Here is a 27,176-nt window from a genome sequence, read left to right as displayed (position 1 = left end):
AGAATTTGCCCTCTCCTGTGGTTTGTAATGTAATGGTCAGCACAAATGTCTTCATACCCCAGGCTGTTGATGTTGCCATCCACTCTGCAGAACTCTCGCACGCCCCCATACTGAATGTAACCCCAAACCATGATTTTTCCTTTACCAAACTTGACTGATTTCTGTGAGAGTCCATGTGTGTTCCAATAGGTCTTCTGCAGTATTTGTGATGATTGGGAAGCAGTTCAACAGATGATTCATCAGACAAGAATCTACCTTCTGCCACTTTTCCAAATGATCAACTAAAAGTCAAGTTATTATTTGTTGATCTTACAACTGGGAGCGACGACAATACTTTTGTCAGGTAGTGTACTGTAAAAAAAAAAATATTGATTTCAAAACATTTATTTTTGAGTGGGGGCATTATATCATGTATGAGAACAAATGCATGTGTGTACATGTATGATTTGTGTGTGTTCTGGCTTGTGGTTTACAAGGACAAAATTGAACAGCAACATTGGCATGACCTATAGGTATCAATTTTGTTGGTGGTTTAGGATGGTAATTCAAAATACTTAAACATTATATTTAATGTGGTCATTTGACAATCTTTTCCCCCTGCATTTCAACAGTGAGGGTTGGGTTTAGGGGCAGGGTAATAAGTGGTTTTACCAGTATAAAAAACATGCCAGTGGAGAGTCCACATAAATGTGTGTGTGTCAGAAATATTATGAGTAGTTTATACAATAAAACAAGACCGCAGCTATTATTTATTTTTTTATTTTTTATTTTTTTATTAGAATATGCAAAAATCTTACAAATACAAGAAAACATCAACAGATAACAAATACAAAGCAACAAAACAAAAACAAAACAAAAACATTAACAATATAGTCAGGTACTGGTATGTGCGTGAGTATGTGCGTGTGAGTGTGTGTATGCATGTAAAGGTAACTTGGTGGACGGGTCAGAGTACATACATTAGGAACAATAACAGTCAATAAATGAAGCAAGTGTCACAGATATAGATAAAACATATAGAAAGAAACCAGTCAGAGGTAGGGAGTAACAACAATCCTTATTAATGTATGATATTAAATATGAGAGTAAAAAGAGAGAAAGGACAACAGTAATAACTGACAACAATAATAATAAATCACAAGTGCTACACCAACTACTACTACAGAAAGTTACTTATATAACAACTACTACTGCTTCTTCTACAGCCACAACCACGACTACTACTACTAAAGTGTCTACTAATACTGATACTACTACAACGACTACCACTACTGATACTACTATAGCGTTTGCTACAACTAATACAACAACGTCTACTGCGACTACTACTACTACTACTACCACTACTACTACTACTACAATCACTTCTACTACATCTACATCAACAACATCTACTACTGATATTACTACACCAACAACGACTACTACTACTACTGTAACAACCACACCATTACTACTTTACTACGACCGCAGCTATTATTAACAGTACATGCAGAGAAACAATAACATTGTCATAACACTACACATCACACATTTGTCAAAATAAGCACAAAGGCGTAAACCAAGATTAACATGAGTGAAATATGTAGATAGTGAAAAGTTAACGGGTTAGTAAATAGGCTTTGATACTATTGCTGTTTTCTAATAATAAAAAAATAATATTCATTTGTAAGCAAATCTGTGAGGCCCAAATTCAATCATGCGACATCATACTAGAGCAGATAAGCGACTAATATTCAGCCTGGCGGGAAATGGAAACTGGCGCGTGCTATTGGTATATCAGGACAGTTATACCAGTGTGATGGATAGTACAGTAAAGGTTATAGTGAGCCATCACAAAATTAAATGCAGTGGAGAATCTGGGAGCAGTATCTCTTGGATATTCCCTCTGGGGCATATTCATTTCTCTACCCGTTTTATAGGCACTGAACCACTCAATTATTGGAAGGCTATAACTGTGAAAGACAAAAATAAATTCTTACAGGCTCTACACTGGCCCATAAACGAAAGCTTATTTATTGAGACTGATTTTGGCCACTAGATGGCACTGTCAGACAGGCGTGATGTGAACGGCAGCACTGGGATAAAGGCAGTTGTGTAACAACAGCAATGAAGCCATACTTACAAACTAATTAGATGTGTTGTATATTACCAGTCACCTGATTAGAAACAACTGATTGCATCCCTTTTTGATTCTGACCCTGTTTTGATCCTTTTGTGGCATTGATTCTGCAAGGTGTAGAAAAACATTTCTCAGGGATTTTGGTTAATGTTGACAAGACAGCATCACAGTTTTTTTTTTCTGATTTGTCGGCTACACATCCATGATGTGAATCTCCTCTTCACCACAACTCAAAGGTGCTCTAATGGAGTGAGATCTGGTGACTGTGGGGGACATTTTAGTATTGTGAATTTACTGGCATTTAATAAACCTGTTTGAGTTGAGCTTTGTGATGGGGTGTTTTGTTATGCTGAATGTCAGCAACAATAGGTCTGGTGTTCAAACAATGCACAGTTGGCACTAAATGGACCCAATGTGAGGCAAGAAAATTTACCTGCTCCATTACACCACTAGCATGCTAAGCCATTGCTACAAAACAGAATGCATTCATACTTTTTGTCCAAATTTATACCCTAACATCCATATTTTTGCTGCAGTAATCAAAAATTAGGCTAGGCAACCTTTTTTCCAACAGTTTTGGCAGTCTATGTAAATTGTAGCCTGAGATTACTGTTCTTTACTGACAAAAGTGTCAGCTGTTGCTGCATTCAGTTCCTCCTGGGGTGTTCCTACTTACAAGACACATCGTAAAAATGATGTCAAGTGCGTTAAAGTTACTTAATCAGCATAAATTACAGCAGGGATAGCTAACTCAGCTTTTAGAAAATGAATAACAAAGAATTCGCACCAATATTGTTTTGTGAACCCATAACAGTTGCCTTTGCATGAATTCTGCCTACTGACCTATGTACACTTACCGGCCACTTTATTATGTCCAACTAATGGTAAAGGCAAATTTCTAATCAGCCAATCACATAGCAGCACTGCAATCCATTTAGGCATGTAGACATGGTAAAGACGATCTGCTGCAATTCAAACTGAGTATCAGAATGGGGAAGAAAGGTGATTTAAGTGACTTTGAACATGGCATGGTTGTTGGTGCCAGACAGGCTGGTCTGAGTATTTCAGAAATTGCTGATCTACTTGGATTTTCATGCACAACCATCTCTAGGGTTTACAGAGAATGGTCCCAAAAAAAGAAAATATTCTATTTCTCTCGGCAGTTCTGTGGGCGCAAATGCCTTGTTGATGCCAGAGGTCAGAGGAGAATGGCCAGACTGGTTCCAGTTGATAGAAAGGCGACCGTAACTCAAATAAGCAATTGATACCATGTCATAAAGCGTGAATCATCTGAGGCTGTTTTTTTTTTTGAAAATGACAAGGAGTTCACTACTCAAATGACCTCCACAGTCACCAGATCTCAATAGAGCACCTTTGACATGTGGTGGAACAAGAGAATGGAATTAGATTGGTATGGATGTGTAGCCCACAAATCTTCAGCAACTATGTGATGCTATCATGTCAATATGGACCAAAATCTCTGAGGAACATTTCCAGTACTTTGTTGAATCTATACCACAAAGGATTAAGGCAGTTCTGAAGGCAAACCTGGTACTAGTATGGTGTAATAAAGTCGCCAGTGAGTGTATAATAAGAAGTAAAAGCATATATAATTCATTATTATAGTACTTCTGGCTTGTTTCTCACCCCCAACTCAAAAAATCTTAATGATAACGCTTTTTAGTGACATTGATGTGCATTCAACGTATACGATTTATCCAACTTGACGTGAATGCACCACGTGTGCTCTTCTTTCTCTGCTGTAGCTCATCTGCTCTATGGTTTAATTTGTTCAGAGATGCATTTCTGCAGACCTTGAATGTTTAAAAGTTTGAGATGCTGTTACCTTTATATCAGCTGCACCAGTCCGGCCATTTTCTTCTGAAGTCTAAAATCCACAAGGTATGTTCAACCACAGAACTGCCACTTTCTGCATGTTTTCCTCTTTTCTGCATTCTGCTTTATACACCCTAATGTTTGTCTGTTTAAAAATGATAGTATTTAGTAGCGTATACGCACACACACATATATACATGCACACACATGAGATTCTAGCATCCGTCTTGATTGTATATTGAATATTTTACAACTCATGGAAACTTATGAGTCACATAATATATAAATATTAATGTGTTAGTAAAAAAAACATGTAGTATGAAAACATTTAAAGCGTGGCTTGTCTAATAAGCCCTTCTAAATCCATCTAACATTTTCGGTGTCAGAGTGCTGGCTGACACGCGCTTGTAAAAATGATGAATTAAAAAAAAGTCACACTTTTACGGCCACGACTTCCTGTGTTGCAGTGCAGAGATAATTGGCTCATTAGCAGCAGACTGCGTTGTGGTGGGCTCTTCCTTCCTGAACTAACGGTTGTAGGGGGGCTTTGGCTCTTTATCCTCTCTGAATAATCACACTGGATCTAAATGTCAGTCGTGTCGCTCTAATATGCATTCATAACACAGGGGGGTTTATTTATTGAAAGATCTGGGCGGTGGTGTTCACGCCAGCTAAAACACACATTTAAACCTGGACTGACACATCGGCAAATCATTTCAAATGAACACACAGGTTTTTCTATCTTGTTTCTTGGAAAGCCTTAATAATGCACTATAGTAATGCATTCAGAGGCGTAAATAAAACATGCAGTTTTAAAACATTGCTGGCTGTTCTGAACAGGAACAATATGACAGGTATGAAATGTACTGTGGATTCCCAGCAATAGCTCTGATTTCACATAGACATCAACTGGCTAACATTTCCATCATCCCAATTTAGCTTATTAGTAATAACTTCAAGTCAGGTTTAACTGAAGTTTTTTTGTCTCTTCTTTTTATTTCTTTTACAGCCATAATTTTAAAGGTGCTGTATTACTCTTCTAAAGCATAACAATACCATAATATGTTTGCAGATATTTAAGAAACATGCCAAGTGAACATGCGAACATTCTTGTTTATCTGAAAAACAATGCTGAAGTCAGTTATTATGCTTTGAAAATGTGAGTTGCGTGCCGAAAAGAGATTTGTTGTGCCTTCTATTATCAGCATTTTATATATTTAAAGAAAAAATCTATAAATTATAAAAAATAAAATAAAATAAATATATATATATATAGGCGACGCAGTGGCGCAATAGGTAGTGCTGTCGCCTCACAGCAAGAAGGTCGCTGGTTCGAGTTGGTGTTTCTGTGTGGAGTTTGCATGTTCTCCCTGCATTCGTGTGGGTTTCCTCCGGGTGCTTCAATTTCCCTCATAGTCTAAAGACATGCAGTACAGGTCAATTGGGTAGGCTAAATTGTCCATAGTGTATGAGTGTGAACGAGTTTATGGATGTTTCCCAGAGATGGGTTGCAGCTGGAAGGGCATCCGCTGCCTGAAATGTATGCTGGATAAGTTGGTGGTTCATTCTGCTGTGGCGACCCCAGATTAATAAAGGGACTAAGCCGACAAGAAAATGAATGAATATATATATATATATATATATATATATATATATATATATATATATATATATATATATATATATATATGCATAATTGTGTGTGTATCAAAAAGAAAATCAAACACAGAGAGTCTCAAAACCCTTTTGTAAGAGGAACTACTTTCTTCCGCCATTTATTCACATTTGCAGCTGACATCAGAACAGCAGAAGCCGTTAATAACTCACCAACTTCACTTTAGAGCTAGTATTTAAATGATTCTCTAGCGTAATGTCTAAAATAATGACAAAACAGGTAATTTTGCGAGATGGGTCTGGAAGCAGACCTGGTGCAGTGCAATCTGAGCTGCATTCAATGCTTTTAAATGTGCTCACCTAACCCCACCTCCAACCCTAGTCGTCACAGTGATGTCACTAACTCCATTGAATGCATTGTGTCTGACATTGCATTGCTTGAGTGATGCAATCTCAGCTTGCATCATAAAGGCTGCATCCAGATACTATTGGATTTTGCTCACATTTTAACATTACAAGGCTGAACAACATGAAATGCTATCAATCTACAGAGATTTCCTATTATTTCTTTGCTCAAAGCAACGCTACACTAGCAGAATATTGTTGTGTTTGCGATAAGGAAAAAAGCTGAACACATGCAGACATTTCATCTTTCTTTCTGTTAACTGAATTAGACTGCAATAGCGAAAACAGGAGATGCATTAGAAACAGATGGCCATCTACGGGTTTAAGACTTCAAGATGAGTCACATCTCACACTCAAAACACTACAATTATTATGGTATAAATACAGCACTGCAAAATACAAAAGAGAGATCGACTTAAAAAAACACTTACCAGTTTTATAATGATTTGATCTGCTGTAGTTTAATATTATGCTTGGTTTTTCCTCGCCTGTAAGGGCTTATTATGTGATCTCTGTCACCATCTTGTGGATGGACAACATCAACCTGCTCAATGACAGGCTAATGGCCGCCGACACGGTGTCTCTCAGAAATTATAAATATTTTAAAATAGGCACCATTCTTATAAATAAACAGCATAGTTGCAATCTAAACAACTACATTCTCGACTAAAAAAAGCCCCAAAAGTGCATTATGTTGCCCAACAGTATGAATATCTGTCAAACTGTAGAGTGTCCTCTGCTTGTTGCTGTATGTGGGCGGAGAAATACAAAGGTGAAGGGTGAAGAGGCTGGACCATTGCTGTTATTGCAGAAAATCACACAGCTAACCAGACAGAGCTGTTATATGTCATACTAATATATGATGGTATAATGCGTCAATCTGATGGTGGTTGAGTTTGCAGCTGGGTATTATTGGGAGATCGCTGACAGGAACAGTGAACATCTCCGCCAGAGTGCGTCTGAAGCTCATATGTAAGTTTATTTTACATTCCATGGCAGAAACACCTTTGAACCTTGCTAGATCCTCCTGTATGTGCACGCGTCTGTTACAAAATCACATGAAACATTTATTCTACATGGACATATCATATATTAAATAGTTCCCACAAAAATAAAAAAGGGAGACTTACACTGTCACTTCATTCATAGTTTGTCTGATGTATACTAGATGCAGACGCGATAATGAAGCTATTTCTGTGCCGAGTTATCAGTCAAAAAGTCCATTACTTTGTTCCTTTTAATATAACATATTAATAAGGAAATCCAAAAACTATAATATAATATTGAGAGTTAATTTTAAGCTATCTCGCATCCCACCTACAGGATCGCTGAGGGCCACTAGTGAGAATCCCTATGTGACGAGATACGCAGTTATAAGCAATTTGGTTGTTTGCACCAGACAGAACACGACAAAAAACTAAATAAAGCTATTTAGAAGCACAGAATAGTGCACTTACTGCACTTCAGCAAAATTGCAAGGTTTATAATTTAATTAATACATATTAAACCGCTTTATTATTATTAATAAATGTACATGCTGAATCACTATGTGCTGGTTGTAGTTATCTGTCATCACAGTTCTAAAGTTTAATTTCAAATAGTTTATTTTATTTTCAGGACCTGAGGTAAACTATCTGCTGCTGCCTTCAGTAATATGGCAATAAATGTCTTGTAAAATGACATTCAAACTCACATTATTAACATTTAACACTGAATAATTTAACAGTTTCTAATATATAAATTTCAAGAGTTGGCTCGAACAAAACCTTCTTTTATTATGTGAAGTATTCCTTCTATCTCGTACTGTTGCTTTTATTAAGAACACGGTTCAAATCAGCCTTTAGACTGGATAGCTTGGCACACTTCTGTTGATGTTGTCAATCTGGCAACCTGCGTTTGCTTGTGTTTTAAACAAAATGTGCAATACCTAGTTCAACCACTGGGTGTCACACTTACATACTGCACCTTTAATTATGTAAATTCACCCCATCAGAGCACACTTCCAAGTCACGACCCTTCACTTGAGAGTCATTAGGCAATTCAATGGAGTAAAACCAGAATCAAGTCTTCGCTATATATCAAGTTTTTCAAGTAGAAACTGTATGAAATCTTTGTCTTTTCTTCTAACAACCTAATTTACCCCACTTTCTCTCTAAAGAGAGTTTGGAGAATGGAAGAAGTGTGTCAGGTTAGTTTGCCTCTCAACTCATGAATAATTTAAAGAGCATGAGATTTCATATTAGTGCAAATTTAGACATTTTCCGTCTTCCGTCGTTGAAGAAGGACGTTGAAGATGACTGGCTGCTTTTCTATGGGGAACTGCAGTCGTATAGAGAGGGGTTAGAACAAACAAACAAAACATTCATTATTTTCACTCGTTAAAATCCCTCTTGTAATCAGATCAACAGTTCGTTCTGCGTCTTGAAAATTACACTGCTTGACTGGCATTTCTGATCCTCTTTACAGCTCTTGCGTATTTACATGCGATGCCAGTTAATTCAAAAGAAAGCATTGGATTATTTTGGGGTACATTGTGATCACCTGAGATTGTCCTGCAAAGTGCACTTCATATGCCATTTGGTCAAGTAGCTGGTTTGTAGTGCAAATAGCTTACCTCTTTACTGCACTTCATTATTCTGAGATTTTTTTTACATTTAGTTGCTAATGAATCGGAAGTCTGAACTAAAAAAATAAAATAAATCCAGTTTTAGCATTTTAGAACTAAAGAATGTTCATAAAATTGCTCTTGGTTCCTTTCAGAATAAACTAGTGTTTTTAAACAAATCAGATTGATAAACAATTTAATTAAATCAATTATCATAAAGGTAGATTGCTTATTTTGTACTATAGAATGAAGTAATGCTCATATAATGAACATATAATCAAATGTTCATATGAATGAATCAGTTAAATGAAAGAATAAATGTTTTTTCATAAAGTCTTGGTTCTTGTCTGAATGAACTAATGTATCCCCGCCTTCCGCATGGGAGTCGGTTGCTCTAACAAAGAGGCTAAAGACCATGGCATCTAGCGTCTGACACTACAGCATCTTTTAGAGGTCAGAAGAGTGAGGTTTACCTGCACAGCACTTTACTTGCTGGCATCTGTTACACTCACACCCCTAAAGCTCACTCCCATCCGGGTCACGGCACCAATGTAACCCCAACGGTCCTACACCACCCAACCTGCTTCAAGCTGAGATAGAATTGGCGACCCTCCGCATAGGAGTCGGTTGCTCTAACAAGGAGGCTGAAGACCATGGCCTCTAGCATCTGACATTAGAGCAGCTTTTAGAGGTTTGAGGAATGAAGTTTACCAGCACAGTACTTTACTAGCTGGCCTCCGCTACACTCACACCAATAAAACTCACTCAAGGTAACCCCACCGGTGCTACACCACCCAACACGATCCGAGCTGGGATTGCACCAGGGACTTTTGGCATGGGAGTTGGTTGCTCTAACAAGGAAGCTAAAGACCATGGCTTTTAGTGTCTGTCGCTAAAGCACCTTTTAGAGGTCAGAGGAGTGATGTTTACCTACCTTTTACTAGCTGGCCTCCTTTACATTTGGAACAAATCAAACGAATAATGAGGGGATTAAATCAATTTAGATCTCAAAAGCAAATATTTTGTTTTCTTTCTGAATGAATCAGTGTCGTTGAATGAATCAGCTGAATGAATCAGCTGAATGAATCAGCTAAATGAATCAGCTGAAAACTTGAAATGACTCGCTTATAGAAAGGTGGTCTTCATTCTTTTCCTAATGAACCAGTGTTTTTGAACAAATCAAATGAATGATCGAAAGATGAACAATAGTATCTGGATGCAGCCTTAATGATGCAAGCTGAGATTGCATCACTCAGCGATGCAATGTCAGACACGATGCATTCAATGGAATGAGTGACATCACTGTGACGGTAGGGTTAGGGGTGGGGTTAGGTGAACGCATTAAAAAGCATTGGATGTAGCTCTGATTGCACTGCACCGAGTCTGCAGCCAGACCCCTCTCAAGATGAATCACTCATATAAATCAGGTAAATAAACGAGTTAATGCCTTGCTCATAAAGACAGTTTTGGTTCTTTACTGAATAAAACAAATTAAATGACTGAATAAATGATTGAATTCATTCAATGCAAGATCTCACGTATAAAACCAGGGTTTGTTTTCTTTCTGAATGAAGCAGAGTTGTTGAATGAATCAGCTGAATGAATGACTCAATGACTTGCACATATAAAAACGGTCTTTGTTCTTTTCCTAATGAACGAATGTATTGAACAAATCAAATGAGTGAAAAGGTAAATGCCTATTTTATTTTACCCGTATAAATAAGTGTGAATGTTATCATATAAATCAGTTAAATAAGTTAGTAAATGACTTGCTCTATAAGATGCTCTTGGTTCTTTTCTGAATGAAACAAATTGAATGAATGAGTGATTGAATTCATTCAATGTAAAATCTCACCATTAAAAGCTACTGGATTGTTTCCTTTCTAAATAATCAGAGTTGTTGAATGAATCAGCCGAATGAATGATTCAACTGCATAAAAAAATGTGCAGCGTCCCAATTCGCATACTATCCATCAGTGTTGGGAATCAGTCGCTACAAGTATAGTGACACTGCTAGCTTAACTACATTTCTCAGTAGCGTGGCGGTAGCGTTGCTATTTTCTAAATCAAATAGGTTTTCAGTAGCAAAGCTATTTTATTAGTTAAGTAGCGCAGTAGCGCCCACAAAAGATACTTTTACCAACTGCGGATAAATAAGTGACGGCACCGACATTCACACAGCTGTGAGGCCGGTGTCCAGGCGATGAAAGTAAATCCATATGATGGCGAGAATGAGGATTTCTTCTTCTTCCTGTTTTACGGTGTTCGACCACAAAGTTTTTGGTGCATTAGCATTACTGCCACATTTGGTTGGCGACGTCACCAACCGAAACTTGCTTGATGGAAAGATGGCTGAGGGAGAGGAGTTATTTCTGGAGCAGGATTACTCGTGTCCATACTGTACCTCGAGAAGTACATGTTAAGATGCAATAACTTCATTTCTGATGTTGTGCTCAAAAAATACTTTAGTATATGATTTTTCAAAATAATGCTTATTCCAAAATATTTCCCTTTACTATAAGTTACTATAGTATTTTAAATGTGTAACACCTGGTTTTAAAGGATTTTTTGTTTAAGCTGTTATATACAATAATGTGTTTCTGTTTAGTACAGCATATTATTTACAGTAAATAACTGAACTGAACTATTATGCCTCATATGTTTCATTGACAGTTATATTGATCTCTAAGAAATGATTGACTTGGATTTAAGTTGCTTTGATTTACAAATGAAAATTGTAAAAATAGCTTGAATGTAGCTAAGCTACTGTTGCCATGTAGCTTTTAACTTAGCTTGCTACATTTCCCAGGGGGTAGCTTTTAGTGTAGTTAAGCTACACTTTAAGTAGAGTAGCTAATAATAATAGTATAATAGTAATAATAGTAGCTTAGGTTACTACATTTTTCAAGTAGCTTGGCCAACACTGCTATCCATTCTAAACAGCATTTGAAAAGTGTGTCCCGGCGATGCAGTGGCGCAGTAGGTAGTGCTGTCGCCTCACAGCAAGAAGGTAGCTGGTTCGAGCCTCGGCTCAGTTGGCGTTTCTGTGTGGAATTTGCATGTTCTCCCTGCATACGCGTGGGTTTCCTCCGGGTGCTCCGGTTTCCCTCCGTTTTTTTTGTCCATAGTGTATGAATGTGTGTGTGTGTGAATGAGTGTGTGTGGATGTTTCCTAGAGATGGGTTGCGGCTGGAAGGGCATCCACTGCATAAACACGTGCTGGATAAGCTGGCGGTTCATTCCGCTGTAGTGACCCTGGATTAATAAAGGGACTAAGCCCTTTGAATGAATGAAGCCCTTTAAATGAATGAAGTATGTCCCAAATCGTAGTATGTTGAAAAGAGTATGCAAAAGGTTCCTGAATGGTTTACTATTTCCTGTGAAGTATTTTCCTGTGAAGTTTCCTGAGTAAATGAATTGCTCATAAAGCTGGTCTTGGTTCTTTTCCTGAATGAAACAAATCAGACAACCCAGGCATTACATACCCCTATATACATTTCTGGAGAGAGCAAAATACATCCCAGGAGCTATATTCTTTTTAAAGTTTTTGTTTTCGCGAATCCATCCATTGCGAAACCGTCGACTGACTGACTGACTGACTGATTGACCAACCGAACAATTACCCCACTCCCCCCCCCTTCCCTAAACCCAACCAATAGTGTTTTAAAAAGCACCAATCGCCTCGCTCACTCCCTTCCCTACACCCAAACGCAGAGTTTTAAAAAGCAATCCAGAAAATGAAACGGCGTCATACAGAACCGTAGCGTTCGTTTTAAAGACAAAATGCAGCCATACATACTTCTGGATACATAATTCGCGATTTCTAGTAATGAATACAGTGCTACATTTTCAGAATGAACCTACGATAAAATCAAATGAATGAATTCAATGTAAGATCTCGCTATTAAAACCAACTGGTCTGTTTTCTTTCTGAATGAAATGAAATGAGTTGTTGAATGAATGACTTGCTCTTATATTGCTTTCGAACTGATAAAATGAATCAACGAAAGGTGAATCACTTGTTTTGTATCTAAATAAATGTGTTATTGGATGAATGAGTTAGATAAACAAGTAAATGGCTAGCTCATAAAGACGGCCTTGGTTCTTTTCTGAATGAAACAGTGTTCTTGAACAAAATGCTTGAATAAATGATTACATTTATCCAATTCAATATCCAAAGGCTAATGTCTAGTTCTACGTTATAACGAATGTTTTCAATGAGGGAGTCTTTAGAAACATACATTCAGTACTTCGGTTGTGGAAACTATTGGGCACCTATAACAATGCGACATGCAGAAAGAGTGACCAAAAAAATCCCTGCTTGGTGCTAAAAAAAAGTGCAGCAGTTATGTAAAACTTCTAGAAATCTCCTTTTTGACTCAAGGACCCCAACGAATTGCTTTTTACATGTCACAAGGAAGACATTCATCCTCTTTCATGAGTCCCGGTTGCCATGTGACCATCCAGGCAGTGATTAGAAACAAATTAAAGATGTGATTTCACAAGTTCCACCTGCTTTAGCGAGGAATTAATCACTGGCCTCAATCAATGATGCTATCTGGGACTGGCGGTAAAGAGACTCTGGCATGATTAATGGCGATGACCTTCTCCACGACCCAGACTTCTCTCCTCAAATCTCTTCCATTTAGATGTGACCTTAGGACAGGAAGTTTTGCACGGAGCCTTCAGCATGCTAATGCAACCAACAACCCACAGGAGACCGAGCAAAGGCACGTTACGGCTCACTAACTGCGCTGCTCATTGCTGTCGGAGCTCAGCATGTTCCTTTTAAGACGACAAGGCTCTTTGGGAGTGATGTTTTTAAACACGAGAACAAGTTACTGAGCGTTCTCGATTGCAGAGATTCGAGCGAACGTCCTGCGATCCAAACCGTTCCACCAGGCAACAGGTTTCTTGTTTAATTCTTCTCATTTATGAGCCGATTTGCTGGACTTTGTGACTTGCATGGTAAAGGCTATGTAAATGCCATTTGCAAAGTTCAGATTTGTCCTGCCTCTAGCTCTTCATTTCCTCTCATTTCACCTCCACCTCCTTCTCTGCTGGTGTTTAGTCAGCGGCAGTAAAAGGCTCCTTTTAGGGCCGAGGACTGAGATAATGAAAAGTCCCTGGTCTTGTGAATGTTTCATTTGTTTTAAAGAGATTGAAATTGGATGGCAGATGGATAATAAGCTTTCTTTCTGTTACCCCACAGACTCATGCACACATCAGCACAATCATTCTTTCTTTTCCTCTCAGCAAACACACACACACACACACATTTTTAATTATGCTCAACAGTGCCGCCGGTCCTGCACTGTCTGACCAGTCAACGTACATTCGGGCAACAGTAAGTACTGTCATTACCACCATCCATTACATTATGAGATGACTCTTTTACCACACCGTTGCTAGGGTGTCTCTTCCTCTCTCTCTCTTTCTGTTTCTCATCCTCTCATTGTTATAAACCCTTAATGAGATGCTATTGTGCCGCAGAGGCTGCTGCGCTGGTCATTTATGTATCTCAATTATTTATGCATGGGTTTATTTGCTCATTAATTTGGATTCATTGGGAAATTAAACACACGAGACATTCCAGGTCTTCCATTATTTGACTACAGCACTTACCCCTCATTGTCATGATTCTCTAAAAGAGAATATGAAACACTCTTCAAAACAAAAGGCAGCTATTATAATACAAAACTGATAAATGCAGATGGCTGAACTTCATTCAAGATCATATATATCGAAATTATTAGTTTTGCTCGGTTAAAATTTATGCAGAAGAGACTCATGCCAAGTTCAAACTGCACGGTTTTCAAAGTAGTTACATCACAGATGTTTTCACACTGCATGACTATCTGGGGTAGCATTCTGACACTGCTGTGTTTACACTAAAAGATAGATCGGTGACATTACACTTGACTTTACAATAGGAAGAATCACTGACAACTTTGTCTTGGTCCACAAACTATGTCTTACAACCAAACACACACAAGAAGTGACATGGAAACAACACAAGGTCACATAGTATATATTTTGTTAGTAACTGCACCAGATGCCTAAACAAGGTAGGAAAACCGAAGTTTAATAAGCTGAAAGAGTTGCTTCCAAAATCATTTCAAAGCATTCAACATTAGGCACACTGGCAATATGTGTTTATTTTAATTATTCATATTTTAGGCAGGACTGTGGTAATTAGGGCACTGCGCCTTTTTACACACACATGTTTATTGAAACACATTTCATTCATTTTTAAACATATTAGACACACGCTGTAAAAATGTCAATTAATAAAATGTTGGAGGAGCAAAAATATCCACGCTAAACTAATATTCTTGCTTGGGCTTAGTTGAGATGATATTAAATTTAGTACAAAAATATAATCAGATATGGTAAATGAAGTGTTGTTTTTAAATCCACTCAACAATCATATCCAGCAAATAATTCATTCATTCATTTTCTTTTTGGCTTAATCCCTTTTATTAATCCGGGGTTGCCACAGAGGAATGAACCGTCAACTTATCCAGTACATGTTTTATGCAGTGGTTGCCCTTCCAGCTGCAACCCAACACTGGGAAACACCTATACACTACAACCAATTTAGCTTATTTGATTCACCTGAAACGCATGTCGTTGGACTGTGGGGGAAACTGGAGCACCCGGAGGAAAACCATGTGAACACGGTGAGAACATGCAGTCCACACAGAAATGCCAACTGACCCAGCTGGGGCTTGAACCAGCGACCTTCTTGCTGTGAGGAGATCATCCTACCCACTGCACCACCGTGACACCCCCAGGTATGCCCATATCCGGAAAGTATTCATAGTGTTCCGAAAGTATTTGCTTCACTTTTTCCACATTGTTTTATTACAGCCTTATACCAAAATGGATTAATTACATTTATTTCCTCACAATTCTACACACAATACCCCATAATGACATTGTGAAGAAAGGGTTTTTGAAATTGTTGCTTACTTATTAAAACTAAAAAACCTGAAAAATCACATGTACATTAGTATTTACAGCCTTTGCAGTGAAGCTCTACATTGAGCTCAGGTAGATTCTGTTTCCACTGATCATTCTTAGAGATGTTTCAACAGCTTAACTGGAGTTCACCTGTGGTAAATTCAGTTGATTGGACATAATTTGAAAAGACCTACACCTGTCTATATAAGGTCCCAAGGTTGACAGTGCATGTCAAAGCACAAACCAATCATGAAGACAAAGGAATTGTCTGTAGACCTCAGAGACAGGATTTTCTCGAGGCTGGGGAAGGTTACTGCTAAATTTTTGCTGCTCTGAAAGAGCTTGAGAGGTACTGCAAAGAGGAATGCGCAAATATTCCCAAAGATAGATGTGCCAAGCTTGTGGCATTATATTCAAAAAGACTTGAGGCTGTAATTGCTGCCAAAGGTGCATCAACAAAGTAATGAGCAAAGGCTGTATATACTTATGTACATCTGATTTTTTAGGTTTTTGGTTCAGGACTGTGCTGTCCTCAAAGTCAATGGCTATTATCTAAATCCCAAGTTTACTTGCCTCTCTCCTTTACTATGATCTCCAGTGTCTGTGTCTCTTTTTCCTAGTGTTGTTTCTCCTTCCTCTGGTTGTCGTCGATTTCCCCAGGTTCGTCAATCTGTGTGCCTGGCTTCTAATACTCCTCCAGTCCCTCCGATTCATCTGGTCTTCCATATCCATCCTGCAAAGCCTCCCTATTGAGTCCTGTTTCCTGCCATCCTTCTCAATAGACTGTGATCATATTTGCATCCTTCTCTCTTGCATCCTGTCTTCTTCTGTGACATTAGGAGTGGGGTAACAAACAAAGTAAAAATTGAAGTTTTGTAGAACAATTATGAATTTTAAAGTGTGTAAATACTTATTAAAATGCATTTAAATAAAAAAAAAATGCTTAATTCATTAGCCAAACTCATGACTTGGCAAATCTGATATTCACAAATTTTCTAAAGTTCATGAAGGCAGTGTTTCAGAAGCATCCATTGCTAGCCCTAACAAAATGTTTAGCTGCACTTTAGTCTTTTTTTTTTTTTTTTTTACACACATTTTAGTGGCATGAACAGAAGTCCAGTTTGCTTCTTTTTTTTTAGGAATAGTTTCTGTGGCTCTCCAAGATTCATAACTGGAAAAATGGTATCAGATTTTTTTTCTTAATGTCTGAATCAGATGATTCAGCTCATGGAAAGTGTCTGAATGGTTTTTCAAATATCATCCTCATCAAGTTCTCAGGTTTAATCTCTTTAACTTAAGCTGCAGTCACACTAGAGTTTGTGCCTGCAAAATTCTGTCGTGCGGTGCTGCGAAAAGGGGCAGGATTAAACAAGATAATTAGAGATTAAAAAAAGCAAGCGATTGCTCCATATTTAAAATTTCTGTCCAGAGAGGTCATGCTTTGATCCTCCTTTGGTTTCACGCAGTCAAGTGATGTGCTTTTGCAGGTCAGAGTTCACCAAGCTTGAACTTTCCAACGCATCAATCTGCAAAACTTGACGCACGACCTTGCGTTTCCGGTCTGACGCATATGAATGGAGGTCTATGAGGAGAAAAGTGCAGTGTGACTGCAGCTTAGCTCACTCATATTCCTACAGTTTACTATAGATGACTATAATTTAAGTGTCAAATGATTTATTTCAAAATTCCATTTTGAAGCTTGAACATTTTTTTTATCCACACTATAAAACATTTTCATGCCAAAAAATCAAGACAACAAATATTTTTATGTTGCTTTAACTTATTTCAGTGAGTTAAAATTAAAGGAGGAAGATCTTTTTAAAGAGTGTAAAACATACCTACATACTTAAATAATGACAGAATTTGTTTAATAGCATTTAAACAAAACATACAATTCAAAACACCACTTTTAATCAAAAAATGTAATATGTGCATAACACACAGTGATATTCTGCAGATATGTCAATCAGACATCTCTGCATACATATGTGTGTATAAATAGCATGCATATGACTGGTCTTATTTACAGTTTGGCAATCAGATGTCTATGTTTCTGATTGAGTGAATGTGGACACTGTGTGTCACTATTTATTAAAGTCAGTAAAAAAAAAAGTGTTACTCACGCCTGTCATCCCCTAGCCGGCTCTGGACCGTTAAGTGACAGTGATGCTCCGTGTCTGACATTGAGGCCCAGGAGGCCATGCAGCACCTGTGAGTGAGAGAGAGAAACACACTTCCTGTCTACCATCCCAATCATCAGGCCTTGACTTCATGTCTGACCTGGCAGGAGGTACATGTGACCTACAAGCTGGGTCGTAGCTGTAATTCACCAACTTTATATTTCAATTCCCAAATAAATTTTCAATATCCTCCTGAGATCCAGGAATAAAAATTAGTGAAATTCTCTGAGACCCTATACAGGACACAGTTTTGAAGGGGACCTATAATGCAAAACTCACTTTTATAAGGGGTTTAAACAGAGTTGTGTGGCAACAGTCAATATAACCAGCTACTAATGGTAAAAATTCATACATTTTATTTTATATAATCAGACTTGATAAAACAAACACTTTGACATTCTCCCTTAGTACATGTTATCAGAGAGGAAAAGCTCCGCCCATTATTGATGATCTCTCCCTCATTAGCATAGGAGGTTAGTCTTGTTTTTGAATCTGCCACTATGCTGACACACAGGCATTCGTAGCTTCGCCCTCTGCTGAAAAGAGCACAATCTTATTTGAATCTAAAGCAACAGTCACCAAAAGGACACAATTGGCATCAAGTTATTCATGGGGTATTTTGGGCTGAAACATACACATACAGCCTCTATAGACCTTTTTCTTGGAACGCAAAATTACTTATTATGCTTTGCGTGTATGCGCAAGGAGAATGCGAAGAACTTCCGGTCGGCAGCTGATGGACAGCTTTGAAACGATAGTTTTAGTCTATTTTACCTGCTTTTATCCTCTTTGAACTAATACTGTTGTCCATCAGCAACATCTCCTGGACTGATCATTTAAAGAAATGCGATCTAATAGGATGGAAAACAGCTGCTGTGAGGCATTTTCCCCTCGTTGTCAGACGGCATCTTCTGCAGTTTCAATGAAGCCTTGTCATCGTTAAAGTCAACATTTTCTCTTTATTTCAAATACATAACCAGCCCAAACAAATGTAATTCACCAAAATGTTTGACACACACACACACGTAGCCTGTACTGTGCCACTGACACACTGATTTAATAACTGTGACAAAGTGAATATACAAAATAAAGGCTAGTGTCATTTCGAAATGGCAGAAAAACACAAACCCGTGGTAAAAACAACACACAAAATAAAACACAAACGGCTCGCGATTAGAATGAACAGCAAATCAGCCAGCAGAGTATCAATAACAGACTTTTATTGGTCATTTTTGTAAATTGCACGACTTTCATACCTGTGAAGTTTCATGCTAGTTGGTTTCATGCCATGGTTTCCTCTCTCTCTCTCTCTTTCTCTCTCTCTCTGTGTGTGTGTGTGTGTGTGTTAAAGAGCCGCTGAGCTAACAGCTGACAGGCCGGGAATGCACACACACACTGTATTTCAGACGGCAGACACGTGAACTAGGAGAAAGTTTTTCTCGTATTTCTGACGCGCTTGAACCACATGTGTCAGATTATAACGGCTTTAACAGACACATTTCTAAGTTGTGTATCACAAAAACACTGTTATCCATTAAAAACGTAATTGAAACCCATTTTCTGAGCGCAAATTACCAGTTGTACATGCTGTGAACGGAAGTTTTTTGCATTCTACCGGAAGACGCTGGTCGCTATGGCGCCCGCCATGCAGCAGCCATGAAAAAGGTCTATAGCAGGAATCACTAAACTTGTTCCTGGAGGTCCAGTGTCCTGCAGATATATAGCTCCATCACTAATCAAACACACCTGAACAAGCTAATCAAGCTCTTACTAGGTATACTTAAAACACCCAGGCAGGTGTGTTGAGGCAAGTTGGAGCTAAACCGTGCAGGGCACCGGACCTCCAGGAACGAGATTGGTGACCCCTGCTCTATAGGGATATCAGAGCCTTATTTTACATCTTGTAAATAGAGGCATAATAGGTCACCTTTAAATCTACATGTCCTGTACAGAGCACATTCAAAAATACTAAATATTTGGAAGTTTCACTATGAACACTTTCTCTCCTTGTTCTGTAAAAAAGGCTGTGAATAATTTAATTCGCCATTAAACGGAAGTTAAAATTGTCCTTTTTTATCATGACGCATTTTTGTCTTTGGGAAATTATTGGATTGGATTGTGGGTGTTGCTAACAAAATAAAAAAGAAATTTATAAAAGGATGAAGGCAGGTCAGAAACGAGACATCGACTGACGCTCTTCCCTACAGATATTCCATGTGACCAGAAGTAAGTAAAAGTCATTTTTGGGCGGCAGGGAAGGATATGGTTTTTGATTAAAGATTTTGGGGGCAAATATATTTTTAGAAAGTCATTGTTTATAACAAATACCATATACACACAGTAAAAATGCAGGGTTCCTCCCTACAATTAAGTTAACATAGTGGATTAAATATAAAGCAACTAAGTTGTCCCAAAAAACATCTCAAGAATTGTGTTGATTCAGCTCATTTTAAATAAGTAGTTTCAACAAACAGCAAAAATCTTTTTTTGAGTGCATATTCAAGTGATAAGTGTAAATTTTGTGCAAACTTTAATGATCAAGTTTAACATTATATCAACATTAACATTATATTACATTTAAAATGATCATATTTTGTAATTATCATCAAAAATCTTTCAAATTTTTAAGTATTTATTATAAATCAACATCTCTGGAAAACAGTATGGGGTTTTAAATCAAAATATGATTTTTTTTTTTTTGCTATGAACAAAGCCACTGATTTCATAGATCTCCACTGTAGTGGACACCTGGACTAAATGCAGGCTTGTTACCCATTATTAGGAGACACAATAAGTCAATAGATAAATAAAATATATTCCATTACTCCTATAAAATATAAGATAATTTTGAAAATCCTGCCAATTATTACCCCTATTAGTATATTTCTTTTTTCCATTTCATGTTGAAGCAAGAATGCATCAATATGCAAATTAGAAAAAGCATAGACATATTGTATGCAATGGGAAAACCCTCTTAAGGCTATTTTACACATTCACACAGATCAAATTGGGATATCAAATTCCTCTGTTATTTCTTTCATAACATGGTTGAGAAATCCTGAAACTTAAAAAAATGATTAAAAACAAAAATCCATGTTGTTTTCCTAGTCATGCATTTTCAAGTCTCTTCGTCTTTTTAAACAATTGAGTACTAATTGAGTAATTGCATAAAATAATCATAAAACATGTTTTTTTTTTTTTTTTTAAATAGTTAATTAAAAATTATGCCTTTTATGCTCTAAACAATGTAATGACATGAAAAATGTAATGACATACTAAATTCACAAAACTTTTTGGGTCTCAGGAGGATATGATTGGAAGACTTAATATTATTTAAATTTGCTAATCATTTTAAAATGCTTTGGTACAAGTGATTGAAAGGATAGTTCATCCAAACATGCACATTTGCTGTTAATTTACTTCCCAATACATCCAGTAAGTTACTTTTTTACTTTAATGGAGCATAAAAGAAGATTGAAATTCAAGTTTATTTGTGTAGTGCTTTTCCCAATAATTATTGTTTCTAAGCAAAAGGTGTATATTATTGCATTACAATCAAAATCAGAAAAGTTAAAGGTATTAGTTACCATAACTTAATTAGTTATTAATAACTAATTTAACTAATTACCTAGTAACTTGTCCTATCACTTAACAGAAATAATATACAGTATAGAATATAAGGTCAGTATATGGTGCAGTGGAAAAAGAATAAATATTGTGTTTGACTCTTATGAGCGTGGAGGTCTGCATCCATACATCTCTGCAATGACTCAAATAACTTAATAAAGTCATCTGGTATGGCAAAGAAAGCGTTATTGCAGGACTCCCAGAGTTCATCAAGATTATTTGGATTCATCTTTAATGCCTCTTCCTCCATCTTACCTAACACATGCTCAATAATGTTTATATCTTGTAAACCATGATTTTTCCTTCACCTAACTTGACTGATTTCTGTGAGAATCTTCGGTCTGCGGGGGTTCCAATTGGCCTTCTGCTATATTTGTGATGATTGGGATGCAGTTCAACAGATGATTCATCAGAAAAGTCTATCTTCTGCCACTTTTCCAAAAGATCATCCAGAAGTCAAGTTATTATTTGTTGCTCTTATATCTGGGATAAACGACAATACTTTTGTCAGGTTGTATGGGTGATGGCCATGTTTACATGATGTGTATTTGTGCATTAAGTGTGTGTGTTGTCCTGAGTGTGTTGAAATTATGGTCCTTGTTGATTCATAAAATATAAGTCTACCAGAACTTTAAAGTCTAGATAATCCATACAGACAAATCTAAATAAGTAGAACTGAGTGCTAATGATACTTTGAGGTCTTTTGAAAACAAACAATTGGTCAGTAGAAGAAAGTGATGATTAATTAACATTATTAATCCACGTCATTGAAAAGTGTTACTAGTTGAGTTCATGACAGTCTGGAGTGTAAGTATGTAAATAAGTGAAGTTTATTTATTAACTCATTTCGAGAAGATCATGTGATTATGATTGTTCTCAGCTGGTCCTGCATCAGCTCATGATTGATTCTCCAATTAGATGATTCCTCAGAGTTTTCTTGTCTCAACGGCTGTTTCTCAATATGCGTTCTTCAGCGGTCTTGCGTCTTCGTGTTCTCGTGCAATGTCATCATCAGCTGCCCAAGTTCAGTTTCAATACTCAAGACCGCAAGTACGGAGGACGCGTGAAATTTCCCGGATGTGATCTTGATATCGAGGACGCACTGATGCAGACTTGAGCGCCGAACTCGCTCTGGAAGTCCCAGAAGTCATTGCGACTGGAGGTGGGAAGCGCAGCAATTTATTTAGATTTATTATTAAAGTTCAGAGATATGACTTATTTACCTCAGGAGTTTCCCTAAATGAAACGGTAAAAGTAAACATTACCATGGACATCTTAATAAAGGAATAAACACATTAAGGGCGTTGGTTTGCTGAAATTCGTATTAAAATCTGTTTTATTCATATTGTGCAACATAGATTTATATTGTTTTTATGCAAAATATATATTTTGAAAAGGGGAAAAACAATAAATCGTTGTATGAGTGCTGTAAGGTTTAAATGATTTCCATTTAAAAGAAGTGAAGGTCACGTGATCATCATGATAAATGCAGCATCTCAATTCTCAAAGGACGCGTTTTCTGCCCTCACGCTCTCCTGAATTCGTTCTTCCGAGGACACCTGGCAAGACCGGTCTCCAGAAGAACACAAGTCTGTTCTCTGCGTTCTTGGAATTAAGAAACAGCCTATATCTTCGTCTTGAAGAATCCCCTCCTACCCACCCCTACTCCCCCCTCCTTTCCAGATGAGCGACACGGCAGTCCAGTGGTTAGCACTGTTGCTTCACAGCAAGAATGTCTTTGGGTTAAAATCCCTACTAAACCAGTCAACATTTCTGTGCAAAGTTTGCTCGTTCTCCCTGTGCTCGTGTGGGTTTTCCCTGGGTTCTCCGGTTTCCTCCCACAGTCGAAAAACACGCAACCTAAATAAATTGAACATACCAAAATTGATACCACAGCCAAGCTCTTAGCGAGTACATCTCTCCTCAGCCATCCATATCTATCACTTACCAAGAAATAAGCCAGAGGGAGTCATCGAGATCTACCTGAGCTCAAACCTCCTCCTGCAAACGCAAGGGAGTCCAGAACTCGAGGATCTCATAAGCTCAAGGCTCTCTCGCAGGACAGCATGCCAAACAAGCTTTATTATCAAACATCAGCTAAGTGTGAACTCTTGAAATATAATTAAATGTACATATGAATGCTAAAAATATAATTGACTGCAGCCAAAAGCCTTTTCAGAAATAAACTCGTTTATGGAAATCATTGGCATGTTAACAACAAATAATGAGAAATGAGAAGCATACGATTGCTAAAAAAAACGTCTGGCATGAAATATACACTCATTCAACTGTTTGAGAAAAGGATTATAGGTGAAAAAAGTGAGACGCGAGGACTTTAAAACTGTGAAGTGGGAGGGAAGGTGATTTTTGTTTCATAATGAGAAAAATGCTGATTGTTACGTGTTAAAAAAGGAAGAACAAAGACTTTGTTTGTTCACAGTTCTGCTGTTTGTCACATGTTTGGGGTGCAAATTAGTGCTCACGCTCCTGTTTAATGTCACACCTATAAAAAGTGCCTGAATGCAGCACATGCGCGCTCACACACACACACACACACACACACACACACACACACACACACACACACACACACACACACACACACACACACACACACACACACACACACACACACACACACACACACACACACACAAAGAGGAAGAGAGAATTACAATAATGTGGTTCTTGCACATTACTCTGAGTTACTGGCTTCCGCTGCAGTACATCTCATGTGACATATTATGTTACCAAGGGAGAAAAGGCAGACTCTTAGAGCATTTTCTCTATAATACTGTAAATATGAGGAAACCTCAGAACCGATTGTAAAGAAAACATTAAGGTGCAGCACTTGTTTGCTGAAATAGGAATATAATGTAATAATGCATTGGGTTTACCATTCATACTGTATGTTATGTGTACAAATACATGAATCCGCAGAAATTAACATGCAACTTAACTGCATACAAGGTAGTTGTAAACATTAACTGAAAACATGCTAGTGATTATATAATGGATATTTATTTCTCATGGTTTTTATCAATAAATATACACATGAATACGTTGGCCTAGAGAAGCTAAAGTACGGTGGCCGAGAGAGCTTAACGTGCTGCAATTTAAGAAAGCACATGCAATTACACAAAACATCAGTAAATAAAGAAACGATCTTCATCCATTGTGTGGCAAATTGGTCACAACACAAACAACTAAAAAAACGAGCTGAAAATGTGTCACAACACAAACAACTGAAGAAACGCTCAGCAAATGGGTCACAACACTTGCAAATTTGCACCTAACACAACGGAAATGCTTCTAGGGGACCCAAAACCCTGACGGACCCTGCTGAAATATGGATGTGGTATTATGCCGTGACTGTTGCTCAGTAAAGTGATTGGTTGTCATTGAAAAGGGAGTTGTTTTTCTTTTATTTTAATATCCTGATTACACGACATAAACAAAAAACACATCCATATCTCAGCAGGGTCCATCATGTATTGGGTTACTGTGAGATGGTTTTCTGCATTCACATTCGCGCTTATTATGAAAATAAAAGCCTTTGAATATTTTTCCAGACACATTTAGCTACTAGATGTAAGTCAGATAATGTTTGTTCCTTCTTAATGCTAACTGTGTAGAAAATTATCGATAAAATGCTTATGATTAACCGCTGTTTGTTTACCTTCAAGCTCTGCTTCAGTTGCTTAATGCATGTGAACGTGAAGAAGAGCTCCGGTGAACGCCAGCACACACGCGAATTATGAACATGCGAAAATGTTCCTCAATATGTTTTCATATAAGTTGTTTACAATACTTATCCATCCACCGAATTTGTAATGTAGTTAAATGTGTAAACATTTAGCTGCGGTTTGCGCTTCTACCTTTGGATGTCTCTGAGACAAAGCAGCTGCATGAATGCTAAAGCTTTAAATAAAAGTGAAACCATCAAGAAAAGGCAGACCTCTTCTACTGTATGTTTAGAAATACAAGTGCTGCTGTTTAGAGCTCATATCTGGTTAATGATGTCAGAATTTACCGGCATTTTAAAATGGATGTGTGAATGATCTTTTCCGGAAAAATTCCAGAACATCCGTGCCTGTGTAAACACCTTTTTATTGAATTTACTGGTAAAGTTGTTTTAGAAATTTTCCAGATATTTATCGGTATTACTGTGTGAAATGGGCTTATGACTTGTTTGAGAATATCAGGGCAATAAATAATTATGTTTTTCATACATTTTATGTGCATGATTACACGCAAAAGTTACTGACTGCAATTCATTTAATGGCCACTGGTGTCACTAAAAACATGGATTTTTGAATCCTATATAACCCATTTCAATTAAAACTTGCCGCAGTGGTTAGCACTGTCGCCTCACAGCAAGAAGGTTGCTGGTTTGAGCTCAGGCTGGGCCAGTTGGCATTTCTGTGTGGAGTTTGCATGTTCTCTTCATGTTGGCGTGGGTTTCCTCCGGGTGCTTCGGTTTCCACCAGAAGTCCAAAGACATGCGCTAAATAAGCTAAGTTGGCCGAAGTGTATGAGTCTGAATGAGTGTAAATGAGCGTTTTCCAGAGATGGGTTGCATCTGGAAGGGCATCCATTGCGTAAAACATATGCTAGATAAGTTGGCGGTTCAATCCGCTGTGGCGACCCTGATTAATAAATGGACTAAGCCGAAAAGAAAATGGATGAATAAATTAAACCTTGTCTTTCTAAATCCCTTTTTTATTCACCATGTGGAGCTAATATAACTTTTTGCACCGAAAATGAAACAAATTTATTGGAGCACATTTTATAAGAACTCACTATAGTCTTCAATCTGTACGTTGCAACTACGTCTGATATTTACCAGCAATTTTCTAAGTGAAAACTGTCGCAAAGTAGACCCACACCAGAGCTGCAGTCTTGCATTAGCTACGGTCATTATCCAGATTTGAAATGCCTTCAGGGGACTAGTTTTCCTGAGTTCCCTTTCTGTTGGTTAGTTCTAAACAGCTCAGGCCTGGACTTGAAACAGCAAATTAATTCTTAAAATCAGGGCACGCCTGCAGGATGATGACACATTTATTTTCTCCCCCATTCTTTCTTGTACTTTGTTTACATGTCAACGCCATTTTCCCCAGGGTACAAAGTGTACAGAACAGACTGAATCATTAGACTAATGCCTTTATGTGTGCCAGCATGACTCAAAAACTTGTTGCAAATGATCCAGTCCATCATTATTTTATTAATTATGCAAGTTCTAAAATTCCAGTTTAGCCTTCACGTCATTTTGGGCATGCCAAAGTGAAGCACAGCAGAGATTGCTATATGCTATTAATTATGAACAATACAGTTTCTAAATACTGGCCATCCATCCCAGGTGTCCCATGCCTGTAGGTTGGAAAATAGATGGACCCTGAATTTCAGCCTCATCACTTAAATACTTTAAACTCAAACAGATAGAGTCTAAAAAGCCAAAACAAACAACAGCACATCAATACAGAACTCATTTATCAGTGATGTGAAATTACTGCTACCTCCTTAAGTGAGAAAGCAAAAACTCTTGTTCGTAATTTTATATTCTAGTCTTGTGTAATATTTTGAATAATTTCGAAGTCAAGTTTATTTATAAACTAATTTCGAGAGTAAACTAATCACGTGCTTATGATTGCTTGCGGCTGGTCCTTCATAATTTAATTTAGGAATCGTCTGATTGGTGAATCATAAGCCACTATAAAACCCTAAGTTCCATACAACAGCCATCTTCATTTTGAAGAACCCCCCACCCCCCTCCACCTCCTCCTTTCCTAGATGTGGAAACCTAGTGGTTAGCACTGTAGCC

At 37.6% G+C, this 27,176-nt stretch overlaps 1 long non-coding RNA gene across 2 annotated transcripts in view; it reads right to left on the bottom strand.

Annotated features, from left to right (window-relative positions):
* Nucleotides 1-777: 777 nt before the first annotated feature.
* The window catches only part of LOC141375581 (uncharacterized), a 44,561-nt gene continuing 18,162 nt past the window's right edge, over nt 778-27,176 (bottom strand). Inside the window, exons 3-5 of one of the 2 annotated variants that reach the window (XR_015497652.1) lie at nt 17,672-17,757; nt 16,122-16,375; nt 778-4,092 (exon numbers count right to left, since the gene is read on the bottom strand). This is a non-coding gene — a long non-coding RNA (uncharacterized LOC141375581). Of the gene's footprint in view, nt 4,093-14,598; nt 16,376-17,671; nt 17,758-27,176 lie in introns of those variants that run through there. The other variant, XR_015497651.1, reaches the window with a different exon arrangement.

This window comes from Danio rerio, chromosome 8 (genome assembly GCF_052040795.2).
Source record: "Danio rerio strain M-AB ecotype USA chromosome 8, GRCz13ab, whole genome shotgun sequence".
NCBI classification, from domain to species: Eukaryota; Metazoa; Chordata; class Actinopteri; order Cypriniformes; family Danionidae; genus Danio; species Danio rerio.
This window is presented reverse-complemented; position numbering and strand designations above follow the sequence as displayed.